The sequence below is a fragment of the Notamacropus eugenii genome, chromosome 1 (genome assembly GCF_028372415.1).
Source record: "Notamacropus eugenii isolate mMacEug1 chromosome 1, mMacEug1.pri_v2, whole genome shotgun sequence".
Lineage (NCBI taxonomy): Eukaryota > Metazoa > Chordata > Mammalia > Diprotodontia > Macropodidae > Notamacropus > Notamacropus eugenii.
This window is the reverse complement of record NC_092872.1, coordinates 149,907,883-149,935,098: the sequence shown is the minus strand read 5'-3', so window position 1 is coordinate 149,935,098 and position 27,216 is coordinate 149,907,883. Positions and strand designations below refer to the sequence as shown.

General features: G+C 38.4%; 1 protein-coding gene across 3 annotated transcripts in view; it reads right to left on the bottom strand.

Annotated features, from left to right (window-relative positions):
• OTUD7A (OTU deubiquitinase 7A) overlaps positions 1 to 27,216 on the bottom strand; it is a 415,292-nt gene that overhangs the window by 293,783 nt on the left and 94,293 nt on the right. Inside the window, exon 2 of one of the 3 annotated variants that reach the window (XM_072616550.1) lies at positions 22,931 to 23,046. The exons of 1 other annotated variant lie outside the window; for it this stretch is intronic. The gene's annotated coding sequence lies outside the window, so the exon portion shown is untranslated. Of the gene's footprint in view, positions 1 to 22,930; positions 23,047 to 27,216 lie in introns of those variants that run through there. One more of the 3 variants, XM_072616565.1, reaches the window with a different exon arrangement.

The window sequence follows — 27,216 nt, the reverse complement described above, 5'->3', positions numbered from 1 at the left end:
CAAAGCCAAGTATAGTAACACTCCACTTATCTGGAATTGAGACTTCTAGCAAACCACAGCGCTCTGGGCCTGGAACTGTGTGGAAAAGGCTTCTGAGCAATACTTTTCACATAGTCTCAGGAGTTCATGCACTCTCTGGGCTGTTACTCAGTGTATTAATTCAATTCAATGAAGTGCCATCAGTGTGCCAGGTCATGTGCTAGGTCTGTGGACATGAAGATATCTGACACCACCTCTGCCCTTGCTGAGCTTACAAACTAATAAGGATGAACAAATATGCAGACAAATCATTATTTACAAAAAGGAAGATGTGATAAGCACAGGCAAATTTCTTGAAGAGGGAGAGATCACTTTTACAAGGTGAGCAGGTAGAAGCAAGGCTTGATGGAAGAGGTGGCACCTGAATCTTACCTTAAGGAAAGGAAGGGACTTCAAAAGATTAAGAAAGGGATATTGTCAGGGAGTCCATTCTAAGCCTGGAAAAGGGGGAAGAGGCATGAGAAGAGGAAGGGAGATGGAAGAATTGCAAATACAAATGGAAGGAAGAGCCATTGGGTCCAGCTGGGAAACGAGTGGTTGAAGGAGAACTGGATGGGTTAAAGCTGGAAAGGTAGGTTGAGGCCAGACTGTGGCTCCAAAAAGATTTTAATTAGCTTGGTTTTTTGTTTTCCTAGCCCACCACAAATGAGAAGTCAACTAGAAAGGCTATTAGGCATACTGAAAGTAGTGAAAAGTGACAGCTTATTAGCAAAAAATTGTGGTGTTTGAAAATTATTGCAAGGAGATTTGGAGTCTTTATTTCAATTTCCAAGAAGCCAGAAAAATCTGGGCAACGTGTGAATTACAGTAAAGAAATTTGCTACAGAAGAAAAAGGAGGAGGAGAAGAAAAAAAAGAAAGAAACCTTCATTTGGAAGTGGAAGAAGTGGGAAGTGGCTTTTTTGATGATGTAACAAGGTCACTAGGTTAGGAAATTTATATTACCTTATCTTCATTTGACACATTTTAATTAAATTTTGTTATTTTAAATTTAAAATAAAGTATTATCAACAAGGACTTAGATCACTCCCAGTTCTTAACCTTTTTCTGTAGCATAGGCCCCTTTGGTAGTGTGGTAAAAAATAATTATGGACCCTCTTCTCAGAATGTTTTATAAATATCTGAAATAAAATACATAGCAATAAAAACAGTTATAATGAAATACAGTTATCAAAACATTTGACCTCAGGTTAAGAACCTTTGACTTAAGAGTCATAAATGAATTTCCAGAGCATTCTCTTGGCTCTCACCTGCCCTCCTGGCTGATCCCAGCACTGGGGATCCACATTGTGGACCCCTGTTTTCTCATGTTGTTGCCAATCTAACTCCCACACCTAACATACAGTCTCAGGATATTAGAAAGTCTACTTCCACCCTCTCAGAATCTCAAATAAACAGAAGCTCTGCCTGCACCACATTTGTTTAAAAATACACCAAGACCTACCCTCAAGAACATTTGGCGTTCTCAGATTACTGATCTTGGATCTCTCTCGTTTGAGCCTTCCTAGACAACAGGGCTCTTACAGAATTCTATGCTTTGCATTTTAGTACTGCTCCTTCAGTTTCCTGAGTCAGCTTACACTCTTAGGGAATTGCAGAATTTTTTCAGAGGCGGGAGGGACGATAGAGTCTAACTAGTCTAACCTGGATGAGAATCTCTGCTACAATATGAGACAAGTAGATTAGACTGTCATTTGCTAATGGTTCCCAAAGGCATCTATCCAGATGCCTTCAATTATTAAATAGCTCTAATTATTAAGAAGTGTTTTTTTTTCCTTTTATCAAACCTAAAATTAGTGTCATTGCAATTTCTATCCAACGACCACTGGTTTGACTCCCTTGGACCAAACAGAGGTGGACTAATCTCTCTTTGACACAGCCTTGAAATACTTGAGGACAGTTACGTCCCTCTGGAATCTTCTCTTCTGCAGGCTAAACATCTGCACTAAGATCTGGGCTCACAATGGCATAGAGCAGGGTCTCAAGTTTCTTCAGCTATCAGATGAGAAGGGTTCGCCTAAATGCGTTTGGAGATCTCTTCCAGTTTTAGAAATATGATCCTGTGAACCTTTGCCATCTAGGTGACTTTATCACCAGCTCTATGTCCTTCCTAAATGTGGTCTGGCCAGGGTAGAATACAGTGGTATTATTGCGTTCATATTCCTCAATGCTAAATTATTTTAAGACCACATTAGGTATTTTTCCTAGTTATTTCATATTGTTGACTCATATCAAACTGGCTGTCTGCAAAATCCCTCATATCTTTTTATTTAACTTGCTTCAGAGCCAAGCCTCTCTATACTTTTGACATTAATTCTTGAACCCAAGTTTAAAATTTAACATTTGCTATTATTTAATGTCATCTTATTAAATTCAGCCCAATTTCTTAGCTTGTTAAAGTGTCTTTATATCCTGACTGACATCTAGTGTGTTGTCCATCCATGACAATGTGGTATCATCTGCAAATATGAAGAGAATGCTATTAATGCCTTTATACAAGTCACTAATTAAAAAAAAAAAGCTAAACCCTAGGTCATTCCACTGGATACCTACTTCTGAATACAAGACTTGTATGAATTTGAGGAAGGGATACAGACAGCATCCAAGTTTGAGGAACAAGTTAATATTCCAATTTCAGTGGATTGTAGTATAGGTAAAAAAGGCTAGAAAGAAGACAGATTGTGGAGACCCTTAAATATCTGGGAAAGGACTTGGGATTTTATCCTCATAGCAATGAGAAATCCCTAAAGATTTCTAATGATGCTCCAGCAGTAATCAAGAAAAAGTTAAAATAATACTATGTAACCTCTACCTAAAAAGGCACTATGCTAAGAGTATTGCCTATATTATCTCATTTGTTTTAGAAGACAAAAAAGTGTAAAACAACTTGCAAAAATTTCTACACATATATACACGCAAAGCTAGAATGGGTGGTTTTGGCATTTAAAGAATTTAAGTTTCTTTTATCTCCAATAATGGGGTCAAAGTCAAAGAGAAAAGATCCTTCTGTTACTGTGTTAACTTAGAAAACCACAAATTAACATTATCTATGTTGTACAGTATTTTTATTTGTTACTCATTTCCCTATTGTTAAGGTCTCACTTGGGAATTTGACAAGCCCAGAGTTTCACATCTCTGACTGGGAAAATGCACTTATGGGCAAGCTTGACTAACCCAAGAGACTGGATACTTTAAAATGTAACCAATTGTACTCAGAAAGATATTTTATTACTGAATCCTGAAAAAAAAAAAAAAAAGCAAAACCATGTTCCTACAAGCCTGATTCTATTTCATTTGTCCTTTTGTTTCTTTAGGTGATGTTTTTCTTTGTTCCATTTATTTTATTTGTCTATCTCACTACTCTCTGAGAGGCTTTGCTACAGTAAATCTTAGAGGAAGAGGAAGATAGATACATTTACTGGAGGTTAAAAAGTCTAAAAATAGACGTGGGTTTTCCCCCAGATTTTTCTTAACAAATGCTTTAATCTGGGCAGGAATCTTTATATACAGTATTGTTGACATGGAGACTCCATTTAAAATGTGACCAGGGAAATGAGTAGAAACTTAGGAAGTTCAAAGCAAATATAACCAAGTAGGCTAGACTGATTAATATGGTGAGGGAAGGGAGAGGGACAAAAAAAGGCATTTTATAAAAAAGAGCTAACTTTTACATATCACATTGCCCCTTGTTTTTCTTTAGCTGTTTCAATCACATCAAACTCTTTGTGGCCCCATTTTTTTTTTTGGCAGAGATAGTGGAGTGGCTTGCCATTTTTTTCTCCAGTTTTTAGATGAAGAAGCTGAGTGAGGCAAACAGGACTAAGTGACTTGCCCAGGGTCACATAGCTAGGAAGTGTCTGTGGCTAGATTTGAACTCAGGTCTTCCTGACTCCAGACCTAGCACTCTATACCCTGTACCACCTAGCTGCCCATGCAAATAAATAGAAATCCCTTTGTGAATGGCTCCAACAAGTGAGCATCCAGTTTTCAGTTGAAGACCTCTAGTAAGGTGCAATTCAGTATTTCTTGATACTGGTAGAATGATTAGCCTCCCCATGCTTCTATTAGATATCTCTGATTTATAGAAAGTTCTTCTTTATATAAAAAATCTAAATCTGCTCCTCTGAAACTTCTAGTTTTGTCTTCTGGGGTCGAGCAATCCCAGGGAAATCCCTGTTTCACATGACAAATATTTAAATACTTGACAATGGCTATGACAGTTAAACCTGACCCAGGCTTCACATCACTAGTTCCTCAGACAACCTGGTCTTTAGTCCCATCATGACTTGGGTTACTCTCCCTTGGAAACACTTCAGCTACTCACTGTCCTTCCCAAAATATGGTACCTAAAACCGGATATAATTCTCTAGATGTAGTTTGACCAGGGAAAACTACAGTGGCACTGTCACCTCACCCCCACATTTTGGGCACCAGTCCCCTTAGCTTACTAAACTACAACATCCCGTTGCTGGCTCATATCGAGCTGATAGTCACTCAAACTCTGCATGTATGTGTCACAGAAACTTGTCTAATGCCGTCTCTCCTAACCTGTACACATGGAGTTGAATTTAAAACCAAAGTGTAAAGCTTTACATGGAAAGTTTAAGTTCAACTTTCCCCTTATTAGATTTGGCCCACAAAATGTTTAATAACAATTGTCAAGACATCTAGCAATATACATTCTATATTTAAATAGCATCCTTATCTAAGGATAGATCATAACGCTCTATGACATTTCGAAATATGCCATCACAATAACTTCATAAGAGAAATATTTTCAGGCACAGCAAGTAAGGAAATGGAATCTTAAAAGTAATGTAGTGAGAGATACCGGGGAAGTAATAGAGTGGAGAGAGTGGGGAGGGAGTTAGGGAGGGAGAGAGGAAGAGGGAGGGAAAAAAGGAGGGAGGAAGGGAGAGGAAAAAGGAGGAGGAGAAGAAGAAAGAGAAGGAGGAGGAGAAGGAAGAAGGAGGAGGAGAAGGAAGAAGGAGGAGAAGAAGGAGGAGGAGGAGGAGAAGAGAAGGAGAAGAAGAAAGAGGAGAAGATGGAGGAGAAGGAAGAAAGAAGAAGGAAGAGAAGAAGGCGGAGGAGGAGAAGAATTGGAAAGGGGGAAGGGGAAGGGAAAAGAAGAGAAGGTAGGAGGGAGGAAGGGTAGAGACAGATGAAAAGATTTGGGTGCTCCATGAAGGCAGACACCATATTTTATCTAAATTTTGTCATTCTCCTGGTGCCTAGCACAGAGATTTGTACATAATAAATAAGGGCTCATTTGTGACCACTGCAACATCCCCAGGACTTACAGGGGTTTTCTCACAAGAGTAAAATTGGCCATTTAATATTAAAAGCCACAGGTCTTTGCAGAAGTGTGAGGAGAGGAGGCACGGCATGTAACTCATGAAAGGGAAGTCAGTGTATCTGAAATTAACTTGAATAGAGCCATGAAGGCGAGAGGCGGGAGGGGGGAGGCCACAAAAAAGGCTTTTTTTAAAGGCTTAATAAGTGTTTATTAAATTGAACGTCAGTCAGGCCTTACAAGGCACTTTGTACTTCTCTCATCCCTTATCATGATCTATTTTGTATTAAAATTATTTATGTTATGCTATATATTTCCTACTACTGTATTATAATCTCCATGAGGAAACTGTCTGGGTCTTATTCACCTTCATAAATCCCTGGCACAGTGCTCTGCACACATTAGGTGCTTAATAAGTGCTTGCTCAGTTGAATTAGCGTACAGTGTCACATCATAGGATCTTTGTATAATATAGATGTGTTTTATAAATTTAACTGCATATATGTTATTTTTCCATTAAGTGGAGACACAAGTAAAGAGGCTTTAACCCTTCAACATTAAAGAAGGGGAAATATTTAGAACCAAATGGCCTATCATCAATGTCTATGGATTTTTTCTAATATGGGAAAAGAGTTCTATGAAGGCACAGCTTCTAACACGATGCTGGGCACCCAGAAAGCTCTCAACAAATCCTTGTTGACTGATTAATTCCTGTAAAGTCTAGGGATTTGCTTTACAAAAAGATCTCTTAGGTAGTATTTCTCTCAGGCTGTTTTGGTTCCCCAGTCCAGCCCTGAACATATTGGATTCCTTTCCCCACAATAGCAATTTTATATTCACCTTTGCCCAAAGAAACCATCAAAAGGAAATGGTGCATAAGTAAAGTTTTGGTTTTTGTCAGTTCCTTTTTTTTTTTTTGGCTTGGCTCTGCTTCTTCCCCAGCAGCCTATGGAGCTGCACATCCTTCAGAGAGCTCAATTAAATACTTCCAGAAGCAGGGCGTACATCCTGAATGACTGGTACGTCTGTGTGGGGGGCAGAGAGGAAGTGGCATGAAACAATCGCCCGATTCCCTTGTTTGTTCCCACACCAGGAACAGCTGGCTGCCACATGAGAAGAGAGCTACTTAGGAAATTAAAGAAGAAAAAGGATGGGCTGGAAGAAAGGAAAAAAACTAGTTCCATTTTCTATCACCTTCTCATTGCTTTAAAGATAGCACAGGATCTATCTCCAGGGAAGATAATTCCTAGAGATCCCTTGGGAATCTATAAATCTACTGTAGAGCACACGTACTACAGGAGGCACAAAGCATTACTGACTGATGAATGGGCATCTCATAATGCAGAAGAGAGTGGCCTCAAATTTGTTCCTAAAGCAAAATTCTTAGAACTGCCCATCATTCTCTTCACAGTTCTCCCTACTCTGAATCATACAACAAGCCTTAGGTGCTAATCTTTTAAGACAGGGAATATGTCCCTGTTCAAAAGCCTCCGCAGCAGCAACACAATCCGTTACACAACAGAGATGGGGGGTATAAATGAAGCAAAATCCTCAAACTAGGAAACGGGTATACAGAGTGTGGGGAGATGGGGAAGAGACAGAGCCTGTGGGAACAGAGTTGCATCAAAGCAGATTAAGCAAAATGAATGGTAGGGACAGGAGAGGATAATGTCAGGGTTTTCAATGGGTCACAATTGGTTTTGCCGCATTTTTTTTCTCTTTCTCTTTTTAAAATTCTTTGTTAGAAGGCACAGTCCTCTGGAAGGGCTCTCCAGCTCCCCATAAGTGTGGTGTTTCCCCATTAAAGGCCTTTGAGGGTATGATGAGACTGTCTTTTCAGTTTGTATCTATAGTCCTAAGCCCAAGCTAACCATTCATAAATCTAAAGTATTTTCTCAGACATGAAACTAGGTCAAGGCAGGCTTCATATGCCCAGATTCTCTTTTCCATTCCTTTTTTAAAAAATTTGTTCATGGAAATTAATGTCAAAGTAGTGGAGATGGAATGGGAGAAGATGAGGCACCCTGGCTTCATTTACTGTATATCATATATTCCATTTCCTTTCTGTAGGAAAGGATCCAGGGAATAATAAGAATTAGAGATGGTTAGGAGGGAGGAGTAGCAAAGACAAACAAAAGAAGATTTCATAAAATGTTTCCAGACAAAAGTTCTGAAAGCTACTTGCAAAGCTGTTGAAGCCAGAATAGGAATGGGATAAACAATCGAGAAAGGAGAAGAGTTTGTTTCCTCAACTTTAGACCTTTAGAACAGAGCATAGGGAAGTGAGCTGAAGCCTTGTCTGGACTGCCAAAGGTAAATAAATGTCATCAAGAGAAAGTGGTACCTTCATTTATTAATAAATCTCCCAAAGACAATAAGAAAGAAAAACTGGATGGATGCCATTCAATTCAACCTCAGGACCTCAGGTAACAAAAGAGTAACTGCAAGTTTCTTGCCTAAATCTGAAGGGGAAAACAATAAGTCAGATGCTGGACTTACGCTCACTGGAGTCTAAAGAAATATCCAAATATATTCAGTAACCATGGATTGCTTAGGATTCTATGTATAATAATTTGGCAAGTTCCTTTAGGATCTAAGGAAAGAAAAGGGAAGAAGTAGTTTGTCTTCATCCATGAAGGCAATTCAAAAAAAAAAAGCAGTGTCCTGTAAGGTCAAGCAGTGATATTTTTGCAAAGAACTATTACAACAATGCACATTTTCCTAACACTTTTTAAGGGTTCACAAAGTGCTTACCATACCTCGACTTCGTAAAGTAAGTAATGTCAGTGTCACAGTTTACAAATAAAAGAACTGAGGCACAGAGGGGTTAGGTGACTTGCCCAAAGCCATGGCTAGCAAGAAGAAGGCTCAGAATTCAAGCATAGGTCTTGGATATGTAGGGTGAGTGCTCTTTCCACTCTACCCTACTGTCACTCCCTAGAATGTTAACACCTGAAAGGAACCTGAAGACGTCTTCATGCCCAAGCTTTTCACTTTGCAAGTGAGAAAACAGGTACAGATTGGAAAGGATTTTCCCAAAGTCATAGCAAGTTAATGGCAGAACCAACCAAGGTCTACTAAATTCTTGTCCAACACCTTTGCCACGACATTCTGCCAGCTTTCCAGTCAACCACTGACTCAGCTTACCTTCAAGGAGAAGATTCAAAGCCTTTCATCAACAACTTCCCTGCATACTCCCTTTTGTTTACAGGACTAAACACAAATCCCCTAGCCAAGCACTCAAAGATCTCTACATTATATCTTCAAATTATCTTTTTTTTTAAGCTTTACTTAACATTAGTCTCCTAGATAATCTCAATGTTTTAACCAAACTGTACTACTTCCTTCCCCAAATTTAACCAGTCATCTACTACTATCTCTGGGCATTCACAAAGATCATCCACCACGTTGGAAGGTACTTCCTTCCTCCTCAGTCACTGCCTGCCCCTTCCTTCAAGTTTGGGCTCTGCTATAACTTTCTCTGTGAAGACTGCTAGACTCTACATTCCCTTCCACTGAAAGATTTCTCTCTCTTTAAATTTTCTTAGAGCACAGTAAATATATATCTTTTTACTTTAACATCACACTCTGTCTTTTAATGTATATAAATATGTGTACAAATCACATCTCCCTATAAGCAAAGACTGTCATTTTAAGCAAAGACTGTCATTTTTCATCATTGGAACTCCAGCACCTAGTACAGTTGCTTACATTTATCAGGCATTTAATACATGAATATTGAAGTGAATAAAATGTGAAAATCTTTTGAAAATAATTTAGGGAAGGACATGAATAAAAATTTCACAGGATGGGAAGGCATGACTAGGATGTAACCTGCAATATTTGGATGGTGCCCCCCTGAAGAGACCACACACTGATGCATCAAAGTATTATAATTAATAATACTAATATAATCTGATATGTTGCAGTTAGGCGGCATAGTGAATAGAGTCCTGGAGTCTAAAAGACTCTTCTATCTGAGTTCAAACCTAGCCTCAGACACTTACTAGCTATGTGACCCTGGGCAAGTCCCTTAAGACCTATTTGCCTGAGTTTCCTCATCCCAAAAAAATGAGCTGGAGAATGGCAAACCACTCCAGTATCTTTGCCAAGGAAACCTCAAATGGGGTCATAAAGAGCTGGACACAGCAACTCAACAAAAACAAATTCTGATAAAAAGAAATCTTAGCTTATAGTTAAAATGCTGGAGTTCATCTTATCCCACAAAATGCTAAGATGAGGTAAATGAAAAATTTGAGATGAATAAAAATAATGCATCAATTAGCAATCCAAACAAGAAATAAGGTGGATACAAGAGTGTGCTGGAGCCAACCTGTAATGGCTTCTGAGCCAAATGTTAAAGGATCAATTTATGCTAGGACTGCCTAAACTTCAAAAGATAATGGAGAAAATATTAATAATACAATGGTTTTTGCTTTTTTTTCTCCAGAGAGCTGATTGTTCAGCATTTACCAGCATGCCCTGGTTCAGCTTCTCTGTCATTCTCAAGGAATAGGTTTAGGCAACCCAGGACTCCCGCTTTGACCCCAAACCAGATAACTGAGTGGTGACCTCAACTTATTAATATGGTATACTATTTATAGTAGTTTAGGTTCTGGATGAATCTGGCTACATTCAGCATAAAAATAACATGTTATAGGGAAGACTAATAAGATATATTGTGCAGTTTTTTGAGCTTCCAGGGAAATGTACCCATAAAATATAAATAAAAGGATCTGGAACAGTTACTGCAAATGAGGTTATGTCCTCTGATGAGCAACCAAACAATGAAAGTGTTATTTCTGAACCAAGAAAAACAATGAGCAGACTTTCCCATCTAAACAGCAGCAAAAATATACAGCACTGAATGGTATGAAAATATCTTTATTAAGCAGACAAATACAAATTGTGTGAACTTTGATGAATGCATAAAAACAGATTTTTTTTAAAAAATGTCAGTTTATAAAATGATTAGATGTCACTGTGGGCTTTTGGCAGAGAGGGGAAAAAATCTTTGGAAACCACCAAATTATAGTTTTCTTTAAAAAAAAGTCACAGTGAATGTAAAGATTCAGAGAATATTTGGGATATAGAAAAGATTGATATACTCGTAATGCACAGAAAATGAGAAAAATGAGCCTCTCATACTAAGCTCTTAATCATCATCTTTCTAATTTTATAGCATAAGCAGAAAACAGTCATTCGATGTTAATCCCAGGAGTTGTTTTTCTCTTTCTGTCGAGATAGAAAAGCTCTTGGCAAAAAGGATCTCAAAGCTCCCTTATTTGTGAAAGGCCCATGAAAACATTTAGAGAATGAGTATTCTGCTTAATTGAATATTTTGGTTAATTGAGAGTAGCCAAAAGTAACACGTATGGATTACCAATTATCAAAGAACTAAAATACAACTAAATTTGCTTCATACTAAAACCCAACATGGCATACTAAATAGGAAGGAACACATGGGTTCAGATCTTGCCTCTGACCCATACTGGGTGTGATGGTCAAGTCACTTAACCTCTCATTGCCTCAGACCACTCTCTGAGACTGTTACATTATAGACAAGGTCATGATCTGCATCAGTAGAAGTACTTTCCACACTGCAAGCTCCCTATACTGAGATAAATCACAGATCCATCAAACAAAAGCCCTATCGAGCATAACTGAAGTTTTCTTTGATGATTCAGAGGATACTTTAAGGTATTTCATAGCATTACAGATTAAGACACAGAAGAAGACTTAGAGGGCAGTTATCCAAAATCATTATTTTACAGGTGAGAAAGTTGAGGTTAAGGATGGCTAAGGATCATCATTAAAGCATCCCACAATGTTGTAGGTGAATGGGACCTAAGAAATCAACTATTTTAACCATTTATGGATGAGCAAGCTCATCTATAAAGAAATCAGTGACTGGTCCAAAAAATACCACTTATCGTTGGAAAGAGGGTATTCTGATTATTTGAGTTTTCTGGCTATTTAGCTCCCAGATAAATGAGAGTCTATTAAATAATACTGTATTTTCTCTAATTCCTATACTGTAGAAGAGAGTAAACATGACTTTTATTTTGACAATGAATAAAAAGATAAGAATGCCTAAAGTAATATAATGAATTAGTACTTGGAATAAAGAGCGGTGCCAGCATTCTCCAAATTACCAAAGGTTGAAAATCATCAGTCACTGATTTTTCACAGTGCCTGGCACATGAAAAAGCACTTCCAAGTCTCTTTTTACAACCACCTCTAGCATACTGTACTTCCTATAAATCCTATTATGTTTTCTGAAAGGGGATGATCTCAAGGGTTTCTTCCACCCCCACTCATCTTTCCCCATACTCTCATCCATATCAACTTATTTTTTAAAATTTAACTGGATTGATTATGACTTGGCATGATGTCGAGTGATAGATTTAGAGTCAGAAGGTCTGGGCGTGGATCCTAATTCTACTAGTGACTTGGGGTAGACCACTTACCCTCCTTTGTCTTCAACCTTTTCTGTCCTCAGTTTGCAGATGAGGAGGTTAGGCTGAATAATCTTTAAGGTCCCTTCCAGCTCTAAATCCTGTGATGTTATGAAGCACTACAGAGAAACATACAATAGAATGATGGTAGGGGAGGGAGGTTCCACACCAACAGATGAAAAGGTCAGCACTTATACAAAATGAAGAGATACTTAAAAGTTAATCCTCTTCCTTGACATCAAGTACAGCACTCCCTCCTACCTAATCTATTTCTGCCCACTCTTGTTTCTGAAGTTCACTTTCCTTGCCATGAATTTGAATGTCTAGGGCTGCCATGTTTCAACCCTCTAAAATCTGCTTCTCATGCAGTCATGGTGTGTAAGAAAGGACTTGGGCAAGTCCTTTGAAACTGTGTCCATAGCTCAATAATTCTAGAGAATAACTACCCTGACACCTACCTGGCAAAGTACTTCTAGTACACCCAAGCATTAGATTAAAAAAATAAATAAATAAATCTCTTTTCAAATTTTGCCCCCAGGCTGCCTTCTACTGATATGAGGAAGAATACAGGATCTGAATAAGTACCTTCCTCCTACAGATATTGGATAAGTAGCTTCCAATAGAGACCTTGGTCTACCCACTACAGTCTCAACTAGATTCCACTTTTAAATGAACTGCCCCAATATATTCCAGTGAGGACAACATTGGAAACTTTCCAAATTCTGCTTAATTGAATATTCTGGTAAATTGAGAGTAGCCAGAAGTGACATACATAGATTGCAATTATTATTAATTATTAATAATAGCTGACTTTGCTTTATATATGTTAACACATTTGATCTTCATATCAACCTTCTGAAGTAAGTGGTATAATTATCCTCATTTGACAAATGAGAAAAGTGAGGCTAAGAGCAGTTAAAGGACTCATTCAGGGTCGTTTCTGAGACAAGGTTTGAAGTCCAGCTTTCCTGACTCCGAGTCTAATACTCTACCTAGATGCCTTTTCACATATTCCAAAATGTTCACAGTAGTACTTTTATAGAAGCAAAAATTTTAGAAATGCAGTTTGGGTATGGCTCAAAATATACTACCGCAAATATTTAGCCACTGGATGATCCTTGTGATGTCATTTCATTTCAGTATGCTTTATTTGTTTCACCTGAAAAATGGGCATACCAACACTACCTACCTACCTCAAAGAGTTACTAAAGGGAGCAAATGAGATCATTCCTAAGAGTATGTAAATGCGAGCTGTTGCTATCTTCACTATTACTATTTAATGGAATATGATCACAAGATTAGAATGACAAATATGAGTATTTCAAAGAAACATTAGAAGACATGAAAAATTTAGAGGAAAGAGCGGAGAAAAGCACAGAAAAAAAACAGAAAATGACTACAATGTAAATGAAAACAGTATTAAAAGACATTAGAGCTCAGACTAAATGCGATGACAACTACTGTTTTCAGTGTTCCGAAGAGCAAATCTATTTTCCTTCCCTTGGAAGAGAGGTGATGGACTGAGGAGGTGGAGACTAAAAGTAAAAGGGGGCATTTCTTTTGGTGATGGAGGTAAGGGGGAGGGGCAGGAAGTGGTTTAGGGAGAAGCTCTTAAAAAGTAATTTCAGAATAAAAATCGATAGGCATCAGTAAAATATTTGAAAATAAAGCAATACTTAAAAAAACTAACTGGCTTAATAATATTACATGATTTGTCCAAGGTCCCACAGCAAGTAAGTGACAAGGATGGTATTCAAACTTCTGACTCCACATCCAGTTTTCATTACAGTGAACTGAGCCTCAGCTAGGGATCCAATGGAGCAGCTGGGTGGTGCAGTGGATAGAGCACCAGTGCAGGAGTCAGGAGGACCTGAGTTCAAATCTCACCTCAGACACTTGACACTTACTAGCTGTGTGACCTTGGGCAAGTCACAACCCCAGTTGCCTTATCCTGGGTCATCTCCAGTCATCCTGATGAATATCTGGTCACTGGATTCAGATGGCTCTGGAGGAGAAGTGAGGCTGGTGACCTGCACAGCCCTCCCTCACTCAAAACAAAGTCAAGTGCAAGTCATGTCATCATTTCTCTGATGGCGCGGTCTTCTGTGGCACTGAAGGATGAACACACATCCCATGATAATTTATAACAAGCCTAGCTTCTGGATGTAGGTCTTGACAACAGGCTGTTTTTAGAATAGATCTATGGTTTCTTTGGTGTAAGAAACTCCAGAGGAGGAAACTCTTTATGCCAGTGCAAATAAGTAACTAGTCTGCAATTTTTATAGTCTTAAAGACTGAGATATTACAATACTTTTCAGGATCACATGGTCAGGATGTATCAGAAGTGGACCTTGAACCTGGGTCTTTCTGATTCCAAGGTCATTTCTCTATCCATTACACCATAATACCTCTTAGACATAACAAGTATTTCATTGACATGGGACATTATTAACATTCTCACCCATAAAATTCACAAAAACGGCTCTCAGAGCCATTTCATCATCTCTGGCATTCAAGGGCCTCCCAAACCTAGTCCAGTATCATTTCTCTACTTCCTCTTGTCTTACCTCAACAATACTGGTTAATGTACTGATACCTGGGCAACCTTATGTCTTCTCATTTTTGCCTTTGCTCAAACCATGCTCTTCTACCACATCACAAAGACAAGAAATTTCCGTTTTAGTCATATCCAAAAAAAAAAATTGTTTCATTCTGTATTCTGAGTCCTTTGTTTCTCTATCAGGAGGTAGGTAGCATGTTTCATCATTAGTTCTCTGGAATCGTTGGTCGTTATACTGATGAGTTCAGCAAAAATATGCCCATGACATTCATATAGCACAACTAGTTCATCCGCTCTCTAATTTATGAGTACCCCCTCAGATTTCCATTCTTTGCTACATCAAAAAAACACAATAAATATTTTTGTACATCCTTAGAGTTTGCTTTGTTTTAGCACTAATCCCTCCCTTAACCTATCATCCTTCTAATTCCTTTTCTCTACTTCTCCCCTTTCTTTCCTACTTCTCCCTGTTGAGTGAAACTTATTTCTGTACCCACTGTTTGGCTTTGTATGGGTATTCTTCCTTCTTTTGACCAGTTCAGATGAGAGGGAAGTTCAAGTGTTGTTCACATCCCCACATACTCTACTCCTTTGTATAGATGTCTACTTGTGTACCCCCTAATTACGTGAGATAATTTTCCCCAAAATTCCTTTCCCTTCCCTTGCAATACATTCCTCTTCACCTTTCTTTCTTTTCTTTTTTGGAAATCATCAAGATTAACAGAACACTCTCAAGTCTTGACTAATTAGAGTCTTTAGATGAACTCCAATGATCATAGGGTTCAAAAGAGCCACATGAATCATCTCTCATATATGAAGGTAAGCAGTTTGTCCATGTTTTGTCCTTGAATCATCATTATTCATTTATGTTTACCTTTTTATATTTCTCTTCACTCCTATGTTTGAACTTTGAAGTTTCTCCTCAGCTCCAATCTTTTCATCAGAAGTGCTTGGAAGTACTCTATTTCATTAAAGATCCAGTTCCTTCCCTCCCCCATAACATTATACTCTGTTTTACTGGATAAGTTATTCTTGACCAAAAATTCATTCCCTCTGCCTTCCAGAATATCATATTCCAACTTCAAATGTGGGTGATCCTGACTATGGCTCCCTGGTACTTGAATTGTTTTGTTTCTGGTTGTTCACAGTATTTTTGGGGGGATTTTGGTTATGATGCTTCTCAGCATTTTTATTTTGGGGTTTCTTTCTGGAGGGGACCAGCAAATTCTTTCCATTTTTACTTTGGTAATAAGACCTGGTCAATTTTCTTTTCATAGTTCTTGATCTTTTCTTGGTCATGGCATTCAGAAAATTCAATGATTCTTAAATTTTTTTCTCCTCAATTAATTTTCTAGGTCAGGGTTTTTTTTGGGAAGGAGGTTGGATTGTTGGCTTTGGGGGGAGGGCTGCTGGGACATTTTTTTTTTTTTAGCTTTTTGACTTCCCTTTAATATTTCTTGTTGCTTCACAGAATCATTGGCTTTTATTTGGTCCATTTAAATCTTCAGGTAGTTTTTTTGATTTGGCAAGGTTTTGTAACTATTGTGTCAAAATGTCAGTTACCTTTCCAATTCTTTTCTCCATTGCTCTCATTTCTTTTCCACATTTTTTCCTTAAGCACTCTCATGTCTCATTTAGGCAAAAATGTTTTTAACTTTTTAAGAGAAAAAGAAGCACTTTTGCTTCCTTTCAGGATTTCTAACTGAGTTTGTAATTAATCTTTTTTTCTTATAGATGGATGCTTTGGGGTCATTCTCATCTTAGTGTTGTGAACTTCCTTGTCATCATAACAGCTCATTATGGTGAGATTCTTTTATTGCTGTTTGTTTGCTCATCCATTCTATCAGCCTACTTTCTGAATTATAGAAATTCTGCCACACTTCTGGGAGGAAAGTCTGAGTCGGTTGTGTTGCTACCTTCCTTGGGCATTGAGTATAATATTAGGGGCAGGTTGGGTACCTGTTAGCTTTCATTCCTCTCAGAGTGGTTTGACTTAGGGCAGAGTCTGTTTGCTGCCCCCTGGTCTGAGCTCTGCAAGTTCCTAAACTGGGGTTAGGTCTTAGCAAGAATAGACCACTGCTCAATCTATAACCTGGAACTGGGTCGCCCCTGTATGCAGACCTCCCTGTCTGTCTCTATATGCTGAGTTGGACTGGACAAATAACTCACTGTCATTTTTTCTGGATTTTCCATTCTTTGCATTGCATGTCTAGGTCTGTTTGGAAGAGTTTTGGAGAGGATTTCACCTACTGTTTTCTGCCACTTAATCATGTTGGTTCTGCTCTTCCCTCTCCCTCTGAGTTCTTATTGCTCACTGTCTATACCACTCATGAGGGAAGTTATCATGTACTGTGTTATGTCTTTCTGATTTGCTATTTAATTCATCTATGTCACTTTCCTCCACTTTGATATTTAGGAGCTGTGACCAAAGCACAAGTAAGTGTGGTAAGCCATTTAATTACTCTGAATTCTGGGCAACTCTCTAAGATTCATTTATTAAGTTATAGCTAGGCTGTGCTCTTCACCAGTGAAAGAAGTTCCTATACCAATGAAGTAACATATCCTTAATGTATTGATGTGTTTTTAATTTATCATGTGTCTTATACTTATCTCTAAAATAACTAGATGGTAAAACTCTGATGGCTAGGATGAAGTCCTATAATTTTTTGTATGTCTTACAGAACCTTACATGATGTTTTGCACAAAGGATATACTCAAATATTTCCTGACTTTACTACATCACAGTTAACTAGCTGCGGCTGCTATCTTTTTGAAAGACAACCTTATACCAATTCACTGAGATAATCCCTAACACCATCACTATCCAACTCCAAATTCAACGTTGGAATATATCTTTCTTAATCACACTGAGTGTAATTATCATAAGACTTGGAACAATTTTTTGGTTTAGATCAAATTTTATCATCATGGGGAGCACCAGATACAGGATCACTCTGCACTGATGAAGATAAGCAACTTATTTGTAACTCATGGTCCAAGAAAGTGGTTTGGGGGCCCTGACACCTCAAGCTGTTTGTCCATCATGGTCACGTGGCAACTGGATGTTAGAAGCAGGACTTTAATACAGGTACGACATCAAGCAACCTGTCTTTCATTTCAAACCATGGAGGACATAAAACATAGCTTTCATTTTGTTCCCATGGACACGCACTTTTTCCTTCAAATTTCATAGAAGTTCTGGGATCCAAATAAGCAAAAGCACATCAGAGATTACATGAATGGCTAGAACTACAAAAGTACATTTTACATAGTTTCTCTCAGCCACCCACAACATTCCCAAATTCAGTCAGAACTCACAGGGAAAGTACACATTGTGGCAAAACTTCCAGACTGGTAACAGTGACTGAGAATAACAGCTCTATGTTATCTGCATTTCTTTAGGAAAACTTCACATAACCTACTTTGTTTTATAACTAATTTTTTTTTTCAGCTGCAGGAAGCAAAGACTGAAAGCTACCTAAATGTTGGTTACTCTGGAATGCAATACTATTCTTACCATGTTTTGAACCACACAGACTGCAGATAGGAAATGGAAGAAACATCTAGAGAACCCTTCTGATGAGTCATACCTCATTTCATATTGCACATATTGCCATATGCATGTATATGTGGGTTGTATACCGATGGATATATTGGGGAAATGAATATCATAATGCATAGAGGGCCACACATAGCCTGGGATCAATTTCTCATACAGAAAAATTCTGTGTGATGTTTTAACCTCTCAATGTCCCACACAACTTTTGAAGACTCTTAAATTATACGAAAGTTGCTGATTTTCATTAGTGGAGGGAGTTTTCACAGGCATATTCTATATACCATGGAATATATAGATATAAATATATAATATGAATACAAATATGATATAAAATATAAATAAAAAGTAAATATAAAATAAAAATATAAACCATAGTTCCTAACTAAAAGCAGTGTCAAATCCTAAGCATATTTATGTGCATATAAATAGGTATACTTATTATCTTCATGATGTTGGGCAAGACATTTACTTATCATTCCCGAACATCCTCTGCAAAATCAGGAAGTTTGACTCTATGATCTTTAAGGTTCCTTCCAGCTCTAGACTTACACAGTAAATAGACTTGTTTTAAAATACAAGCATTTAATAAAAATACCTCCAAGAGAAGAAAAATATAAATCTTGATTTTGTTTTATAAAATACTCATTCACATTTAAGGCTACCAAATATTGCTTGTAATACTAATGACTTTTACAATATATTCAACCAACCAACATACATCCAATGGTAGTGTTATATTAAAGCCTAAATCAGGGCCAAAAACCTGCATTTAATAATGCCCAACATCTGTTCAAGAAGTGAGCAGTTTTTTGTTTAATCAACTAATGTAGTTAAACAATCAGTTGTTTGGGTAAAATTAACAATATCCCAAATAGTCATTACTGTATACTGGTTAGGAATATGGAGACCCGGAGTCAGTGTTGATTCCATCACTCTGTGGCTGTGAGCAAGTCACTTAGGCTTTCTTCATTTGTAACATAAGGAGGTTGACTAGATGAAGTCTAACATGTCTAGGTAAACCTTTTCCCCTGTATCACTTTTAGATTTTAGATGAATCTTGTAGCTAATAATGGGCTGAGTGCAACTAATCTAGCCCCCAAAGATGGTCATGCATTTCATTAACTACTGACCATCTACTATACACATTTATATTAGTCTCTTCCCATTCTTACTACTGTCATCAACTGAACTCCATCCAGATCACTCTCTATACTTTCTCTGTAATTACCTTAAGTATCTGATTCATTGTCTTTGTCCCACAAGGTTCTTCCCATAATCTTCAATATCTTTAACATTCACATTAATAGCTACCCCCTAAACACCCCCTCAACCTGATCAAATACTCTTTCAAGGCAGACATGATGAAATGACTCCACCTTCCATTTCACCATCTCTTGGAATTACACAATTTTCATGATGCAGAAATTCCATTCTCTTAGCCCAACAACCTATCCTTTCCCCTAACTCAGCATACTACTTACATTAAATCTACTTTTCACCCTTATCAAAACCCATTTCTATTCTCTCTGCTTATATTCCCCACTCTGACTTCACTTACCTTCATACTCAGACTTGAACCCATTATCCAACATTTTAATGTTTCTCTAGCTGCTAACCTAGAATGTCTTGCACCCCTGGACACTCAGAAAATCTTTACCTTCATATAAAGACCCATACCATCTGTTTTCTTCATTTTTGTTTCAAGGCTATTTATTATAGTTGTAGAAGTAATGAAATACAGACTAATTTCATCCACTATACCTTGATGGCAGATAATCTCAGAGAGGTAATTGATATTCCTTTATAATACTTCTCTATCTATATGAGCTCCCTATCACATTTCTCCACAGTGACTGGTCCAAAAATTTTCTTTCTTCTTCTCCCCCCAACCATTTCCCTTTACAGCAAATGTCAGTCTCCTCCAATATTATGAAGCTGTAGGCCATGACCTCCCTAAACTCCCCTGTTCTATTACCAAAACTTTACCCATAATTCTCTTTCCCTTTGGCAAAAAAATGCATCCTTATTTTTTACTAAGACTTTTAAAATCTATCTTCACTTTTCTGTCACCTTTTAATCTTGTTATATCACATAAACACTTTTTCAAGTATATTCAATCTCTCCCTCTGCCCAAGTATCTTCCCATTTACCTGCAAAGACACACGAGTCTTCCTAACATAACCCCCCATAAAAAGCCTTTTTAAAAAATGTTCTATTTGAATGAAAAGCATTGTTCAAATTGCCTATAATACCTGCTCTTCAATAAGACACAATACCTAACCTCATGGAGCTTTACATAGGCTATTCTGTAGGATTGGAATGCCTTCCTGTACCCCCTTGCTGCTGAACCTTAATCATCATTTGTAGCCCAACTCAAATATCATCTAGGTATATGAAACCAGATGGTGCAATGAATAGAGTCCTGGGCCTGGACTCAGGAAGACCTAAGTTCAAGTCCAGTCTTAGATACTTACTAACTCCCTTGGCTTCCTCAAATGAAAACTGGGATAATAATAGCAGCTATCTCACAGGGTTGTGAGGATCAAATAAGACATAATTTGTCAAGCACCCAGCACAGTACCTGGCATAAAGAAAGTACCATGTCGTTGCTGCTGAGCCACTTCAGTTATGCCCAACTCTTCATGACCCTTTATTTAGGGTTTTCTTGGCAAAAGTACTAGAGCAGTTTGCCATTTCAGTCTCCAGCTCATTTTTCAGATGAGGAGAGAGAGACAAGGAGAATTAAGTGACTTGCGCAGGGTCACACAGTCAAGTAAGTGTTTGAGACTGGACTGGAACTCTGGTCCTCCTAACTCCAGGGTTGGCACTGTATCCACTGGACCACCTCACTGCCGGGTGCTATATAAATGCTACCATTGCCCCCTTGCTCTATGATCTTTCCTTCATCACCTTGCCCCCAGTTCATAACTTCTCTCTCCTGTGTATTCTTTTGCAACTTTCCAATATGTTTACCATGCAACAGTTTCTATCAAAGTGACTTCTCTGGGTTTCATTTTCTTATCATAATGAACTATCTATGAGGATAGGCATTGCTTTTTATTTAGGCCCCCAACAATTTGCTCTAAGCTTTTCACTCAGGAGTAGTAGTACTAGTAATGGTGGTGGTAGTAGTAGTAGTAGTAGTAGTAGTAGTAGTAGTAGTAGTAGTACTTGTAGTAACAATACTAAGAATAACTAGGATTTATATAGAACTCTAAGGTTTGCAAAGAGCTTTTCAGGTTATTTCAATTGATCTCATGTATTCAGTGATAAGGGCAAGTAAGTAGCACAGTGGATAGAGTGCCAAGCCTGGAGTCAGGAAGACTCATCTTCCTGAATACAAATCTGGCCTCAGACACTTACTAGCTGTGTGATCCTAGGCAAATCACTTTGTTTGCCTCAGTTTCTTCATCTGTAAAATGAGCTGGAGAATGAAATGGCAAATCACTCTAGTATCTTTGCCAAGAAAACCCCAAATGGGGTCACGAACAGTTAGACATGACTTAAAAATGACTGCACAATTAAGTGATAGGTGCTCAATAAATGCTGGGTTGATTTGAGGATTCAAATGTAAGACATGGTCCCTTGCCCTTCAGGACCTCACAATCTCACTGGGGCTGCCAGATGTATACACAATTGGAAGTTAAACACCACTGCCAGGCCATCGGTATTCTATGCGTAATGAGCAGTTCAAAGAAGAGTCACTATAGGAGTTACGAGGAAGGAGAGATTGCTGTGGACTGGAGTGGAAAAGACTCCGTAAAGAAGCTGAAAAGGAAAGGGATGATCCCCTTTAGGAAGGATCTAGACAGGAAGGGAGTACCCTGTACCACTGAGAATGTGCAACTCTTTAAGATTCCCTATTGATTATTAATTATCTGAAATTATTGAACATTATGAAGCTGGGAGCTATACACTATTCAAGTGAAATATTCTGCTCAAATTTTCCTAACAAAAGTGACTCCTAACATTGAAAAGAATGAAAGAAGGAAAAGCGGAAAAAAAAACAAAAACCTTGGGAAAAGTTAAAAGTACTGAAAACATTTACCTGCCTATATGATAGCAGACATTTAAGGGGTTTGGTGGGGTGGGGTTTTCCTTCTTTTGGGGGAGAGAGCGCTCTGGATGGGGTTTCTCAGGAATGTGTACTGGGAGCTATTTTGATGCAAAGGAAAAAATAACCATGGGCCTTGACTAAATGAAGGTTCATCTGCTCCTTAGGTAGACTCAATCAGTTTCTCCTCTTCAATTGGGCAGAAAGCCAAAGGCATTAAGAGAATGATCCACATTCACATAAGCTCTCAATCTACTTTTCTGTGTTTTCCAAGGGATTGTTCTACAAACCTGAAGCAAGTATTGTTTGACGAGTTTCTTGCCATAGAGCTAGATCATAGAGAAAAGTCTACTTCACAATGTGCTTTGGTAACTACAATACCCAACTAAAGGCAAATGTGCTGTAAGGATGTTTCCAGGCTATGCATCTCACTTCCTACTACAGGAGATTTATTTTAAGCATTCAATCAATTACAAGTATTTAATAAGCACTTATCATGGGCTAGCATCGTGTCAAGCGCTGAGGAATACAAGAAAAGTCAAATAAACAAAAAAATTCCTGCCCTCAAGGAGATTACAGTCTTTCTAACAAAATGGAGATTACATTCTTAATTCATAACAACAATAAGGAGATGATTTTTTTTAATAAAGACAACACGTAAATAGAGTATATAAATGTGGTGGAAAGGCAACCTTAGCTTTAAGAATATTTTATTCAAAAGATAAGTAAGACTGAGTGGGGAAAATAGAGACCTAGCTTGAAATGGATCAGAATTACTCTATGCATCAAAGTCTATCACTTTTTAGCTAGTAGCCTTTGGTCCAAATTCAAGCTAATAGCTAGTACCAAACCAGCTTTGCTCCTTGGTCAGTTTTGAGGTCAGATATTAAGCTCTTTACTCCTTTCTAAGCAAACCATTGAATCTCCTGGGGAAGAGGAGCAGGGGAGCCAAAGAGCAAAATACTCACTGCTAGTTATTTACTTCAGCAACAGTGGTTTCCATTTGGTGTCCAGACATCACTAAGCACAACTTCTGATGGAAACCGCAGAATTGATAGCAGCCCGCTAGGAGACACTGTCAACCCTATAAATTAGATTGGGGAGAAAAGCATCACTGAAACAGCAGAAAGCTGGTAAACATTTTCTTCCTTTATAAGAATAAACGAACCATGGAGGACACATGGACCACACAAAGAAGAATGTGGGATTGTCAGCAACCTCACTATCCTGCTCAGGCTGCTTTAATTATGAAGGCTTGTAGTTGTGCTCCCTGATGGGGTGGTTTGGATTAGTGGGAAAGTTAAGGAACAGTGATAACAAGCAACACAATTTATCCCTCCCCCTTTCCCCATCCCTCATCTCCCCCACATACATACATACTTTATAGAATTAACATTTAGGGAAAGTAAGGTTCCAGTGGAATTTGACTGTGGCAATCAATCACCTTTAATGATCTTGTTTCTTGCTGAATTTCTAAGTGTTTAAATATATAAACGTTCAAGAAGCACACAGTGTGTTTCTCTCTCTCTCTCTCTCTCTCTCTCTTTCTCTCTCTCTCTCTCTCTTTCTCTCTCTCTCACACACACACACACACACACACACACACACACACACATACACATATATTCAAAACTGAAAGGATAAGCCCCAAAATGCAGTGGCTTGATTTTCAGAATGATGAACAAAAGGTTCCTGCTTCTACCAGAATGATCATTTTTCACAAGATGGTAATATTACTCATCTAAGTCCATCCAAATGAACATAGCTGTGGTTGAAAAGACAATTTATATATGAGGCCATAAAAAAGAGACTTTTTGCAACAAGAGATCATACACTGGGAGTAGGAAACAGGATAGAAGATTAAAAATATAAAGTATATTTGCTCAAGAGATCAAAATCTTGCACAGCCCGTTAATCAGAGCTTGAACTTTAGGGCAAACATGTTCATTGCTTTCTATTTATCGAAAGGAACACAGGATTCATTAGCTTCTCAATTCAACTGTTTGATTTCAACTAGCAGCTCATTCAGACCTCATTTTCAGTCTTGCATTCACCAAATTAATATGTAAGGGGTGAAAAAGATGCAATGTTTCTATTGAAAAATGCTAAATAAACTGTAGGAGGGCAGCAATGCTGCTTTGCCCTGGATATCTGCAGAAGCCTATGCAGAAGTCTGCTGTCCAGTTTCACACTGGGAAACGCCAGAAGAACCACAAGCAAGCTGGTTTCGGCAGATGGGAAAAGAGCTAAGGCCACGACAGGATGGACAGAGAAAATCAATCAACTGGGCTGACAAAAAAGGGTGACTTCACAGCTGACAATGCCAGCCATGCAGAGTAATGATCTTTTAGAGTAGGAAAAATGCAGAATCCAAGTGTCACCCAGGGCATTTGGGGGTGGGGAGGGGGGGGATATAAGGCTAGATCAGGGGGAGATAGTTACTCACCAAATCTGTTCATTATTTGCAGGCAGAAAATTAAACCATATTTCCTGTTTATCTGAAAGACTGTGAGTAGAGAGATTCTGAGTGGTGATGAGCAGTTGATTCAGCCCCTGCCCCCTCACTGCTATTACTGCTCACTACAGCATTCAGATAGCTCAGCTTGCCTCTGTCTGTTACATTCACAGGCTCGAAAATGTTGCTTATCAGCAAGGGCAGTCCCAGTTCTCAGCAGCTCCACAGTGGCTTGCCCATATTTGACTTTATTTCATATAATACCACTGATTTATGAAGCAGATAGTGGAAAACCTATTTTCAATAGACTTTCCATGGTTCTCTCTGAAAGTTCTGCTCTATATGACCTCTGGTTAGGTCACAGAGATCAGTAATGGTTCCAGGGCCCAATGGCTTTGAGTGTAAAACAACAAAAAAATCCCAAACTGGAATATTACACAAACAAACCAGAAAACTGTCTACTCTGTAGCCCTGGAAGAGGAAAATATAGTTAAATCTGAAGGGCACATTGGTGGTCATGTAATTCAACACCCTCTTTTTAAAGATATAGAAAATGAGGCCAAAACTAGTTAAATGACTTGCCCAAGGTCATGCGCTGTAGTAAGTAGTAGAAGCAGAATTCAAATCCAGGTGTTCTAGGATGTGTTCATTCTTCATTGCTGAAGAAGACCTTGTATCAGATGACATGACTTGTACTTGACTTTGTTTTGAGTGAGGGAGGGCTGTGCAGGTCACCAGCCTCACTTCTCCTCCAGAGCCATCTGAATCCAGTGACCAGATATTCATCAGGATGACTGGAGATGACCCAGGATGAGGCAACTGGGGTTAAGTGACTTGCCCAAGGTCACACAGCTAGTAAGTGTCAAGTGTCTGAGGTGAGATTTGAACTCAGGTCCTCCTGACTCCTGCACTGGTGCTCTATCCACTGCACCACCTAGCTGCCCCCCAGGTCTTCTAAGTCCAAATCCACTATCCTTTCCACTGTATTATGCCATTTAAATCACCTTAAGAAGAGTCAAAAGTATTTCAAGAGGACATAGAGCTTCATCACTGCACACCAGCAAAACCATACTGACTTTTGTTCCAGTAATCTATGGATTCATTACCTTATTGAGGACATCAAAACTCTATCTGACTAGGATGGGAGCAGAAAGGTGGCTTAGTGGATAGAGTACCAGACCTGGAGGCAGGAAGACTTGAGTTCAAATGTAGTTTCAGACGCTTACTAGCTATGTGACTCAGGGTTTGCCTCTGTTTTCTAATCTGTAAAATGAGCTGGCGAAGGAAATGGAAAACTATTCCACTCTCTTTGTCAAGAAAACCCCCAATGGGGTCATGCAGAGGTGGACACAAATGAAAGGACTGAACAACCACCACCACGAACTAGGATGACTTGGGAATGGTAGCCTCTGGCTAACTGAATTTTTGAGCAACTCATTCATTTTTCTTTTTTAAAATCCATACTCCTCCCTCCCTCATGTAATATTTTTGTGTCATAAAATTTCTGTTGAATATTGCACAAAAATGATGAAAATTGATACAGGAAAAAAATGGGTTAACTAAGTGGTGACTATGAAGTCTTTACAATTTCAGCTCTTATTGAAAAATTTTCTAAAAATGTATTAGCTCAATTTCCTGTCTAAGTAAGTCATTCAGTGACCATGATGAACTTTCTTTTATGATTTGGGATCTTATAAGAGCCTCAGGATTATTCTGATTACAATAAGAACTCAAAACACATATACATAAAATCTCACTTTAAGGCTTAAAAATTAGTTACTCTTGTATAGAGCTACAGATGAATAAGGTAGAGCAAGACAGGTTGAATCTATAGTGACCCCCAGGGCATGCCTAAAAACATGCCTTTTTATATGAGTAAGATATGAACTTATTTTCCTCTGATTAGAGGTATTCTCCTTAAAGGAAAGTGTGGAAAAATAAATCGAGTTGAAAGTAATTTGAGGTTCTGATTAATTGAGGTTTTGCTTCAAGCATATTCCCAACTGACTTACCTTAAACAAGAATTTTACAAATTAAATCCAACTTTCTCTTTAATTGCCATTGAGAAATGAACCTGCTTTCCTATTTGGAAATATGCCTGTAGCATCGATGCCTTTATATCAATACGCATGCAGAGGCATGTTACTGGCCTCACAGGACTATCATAGAATCAGAATTGGAGCTGGAAGGGTCCTTAAGCCTTCATCTAAGTGAACTTCTACATTTTATAGACTGAGGAAACTGAGGCCCAGGGAGGTTAAGTGATTTGCCCAAAGTCACATGGTTATCTATTAAGAAGCAAAACTGGATGTTTCTCTCATGTCCCAATCCCCTCATCTTATAGTCAAGGGTTACTATTGTTGTCACTGCCTGGTCCTAGGCCCTAAATGGCTGTATCTCTCCATTTTGGTAGGGATAAATAACTCATTGTACAGTCAATTCAGGGGATGGAACAGGGAAGAGCCCAACTAAGAATCCTATCACTCAAATTCTACCACTAGGTTCATGAGAATGCCAAGAGGACTGGCTCATGCTATGCCAAGAATTTAGATGTGTGCCGTGGACTGATACTTGATGAAAACTGGTAACTCCTACAATTATTAAGGCAGAAACATCTGCAGCAACAACCATAGCTTTGGTGAGACCTCCGGCACCCATAATAATTGCCTACAAGGGCTATGGGATTGGTCCTAGTAGCCAAGGGCTTGTTGAATCTTGTATTATGCTTAAGGAAATCAGTTAATTTCCAGAACTTTCAATATCCTTATCCATGCACTGTGATAGGCAGTCATATGTGCA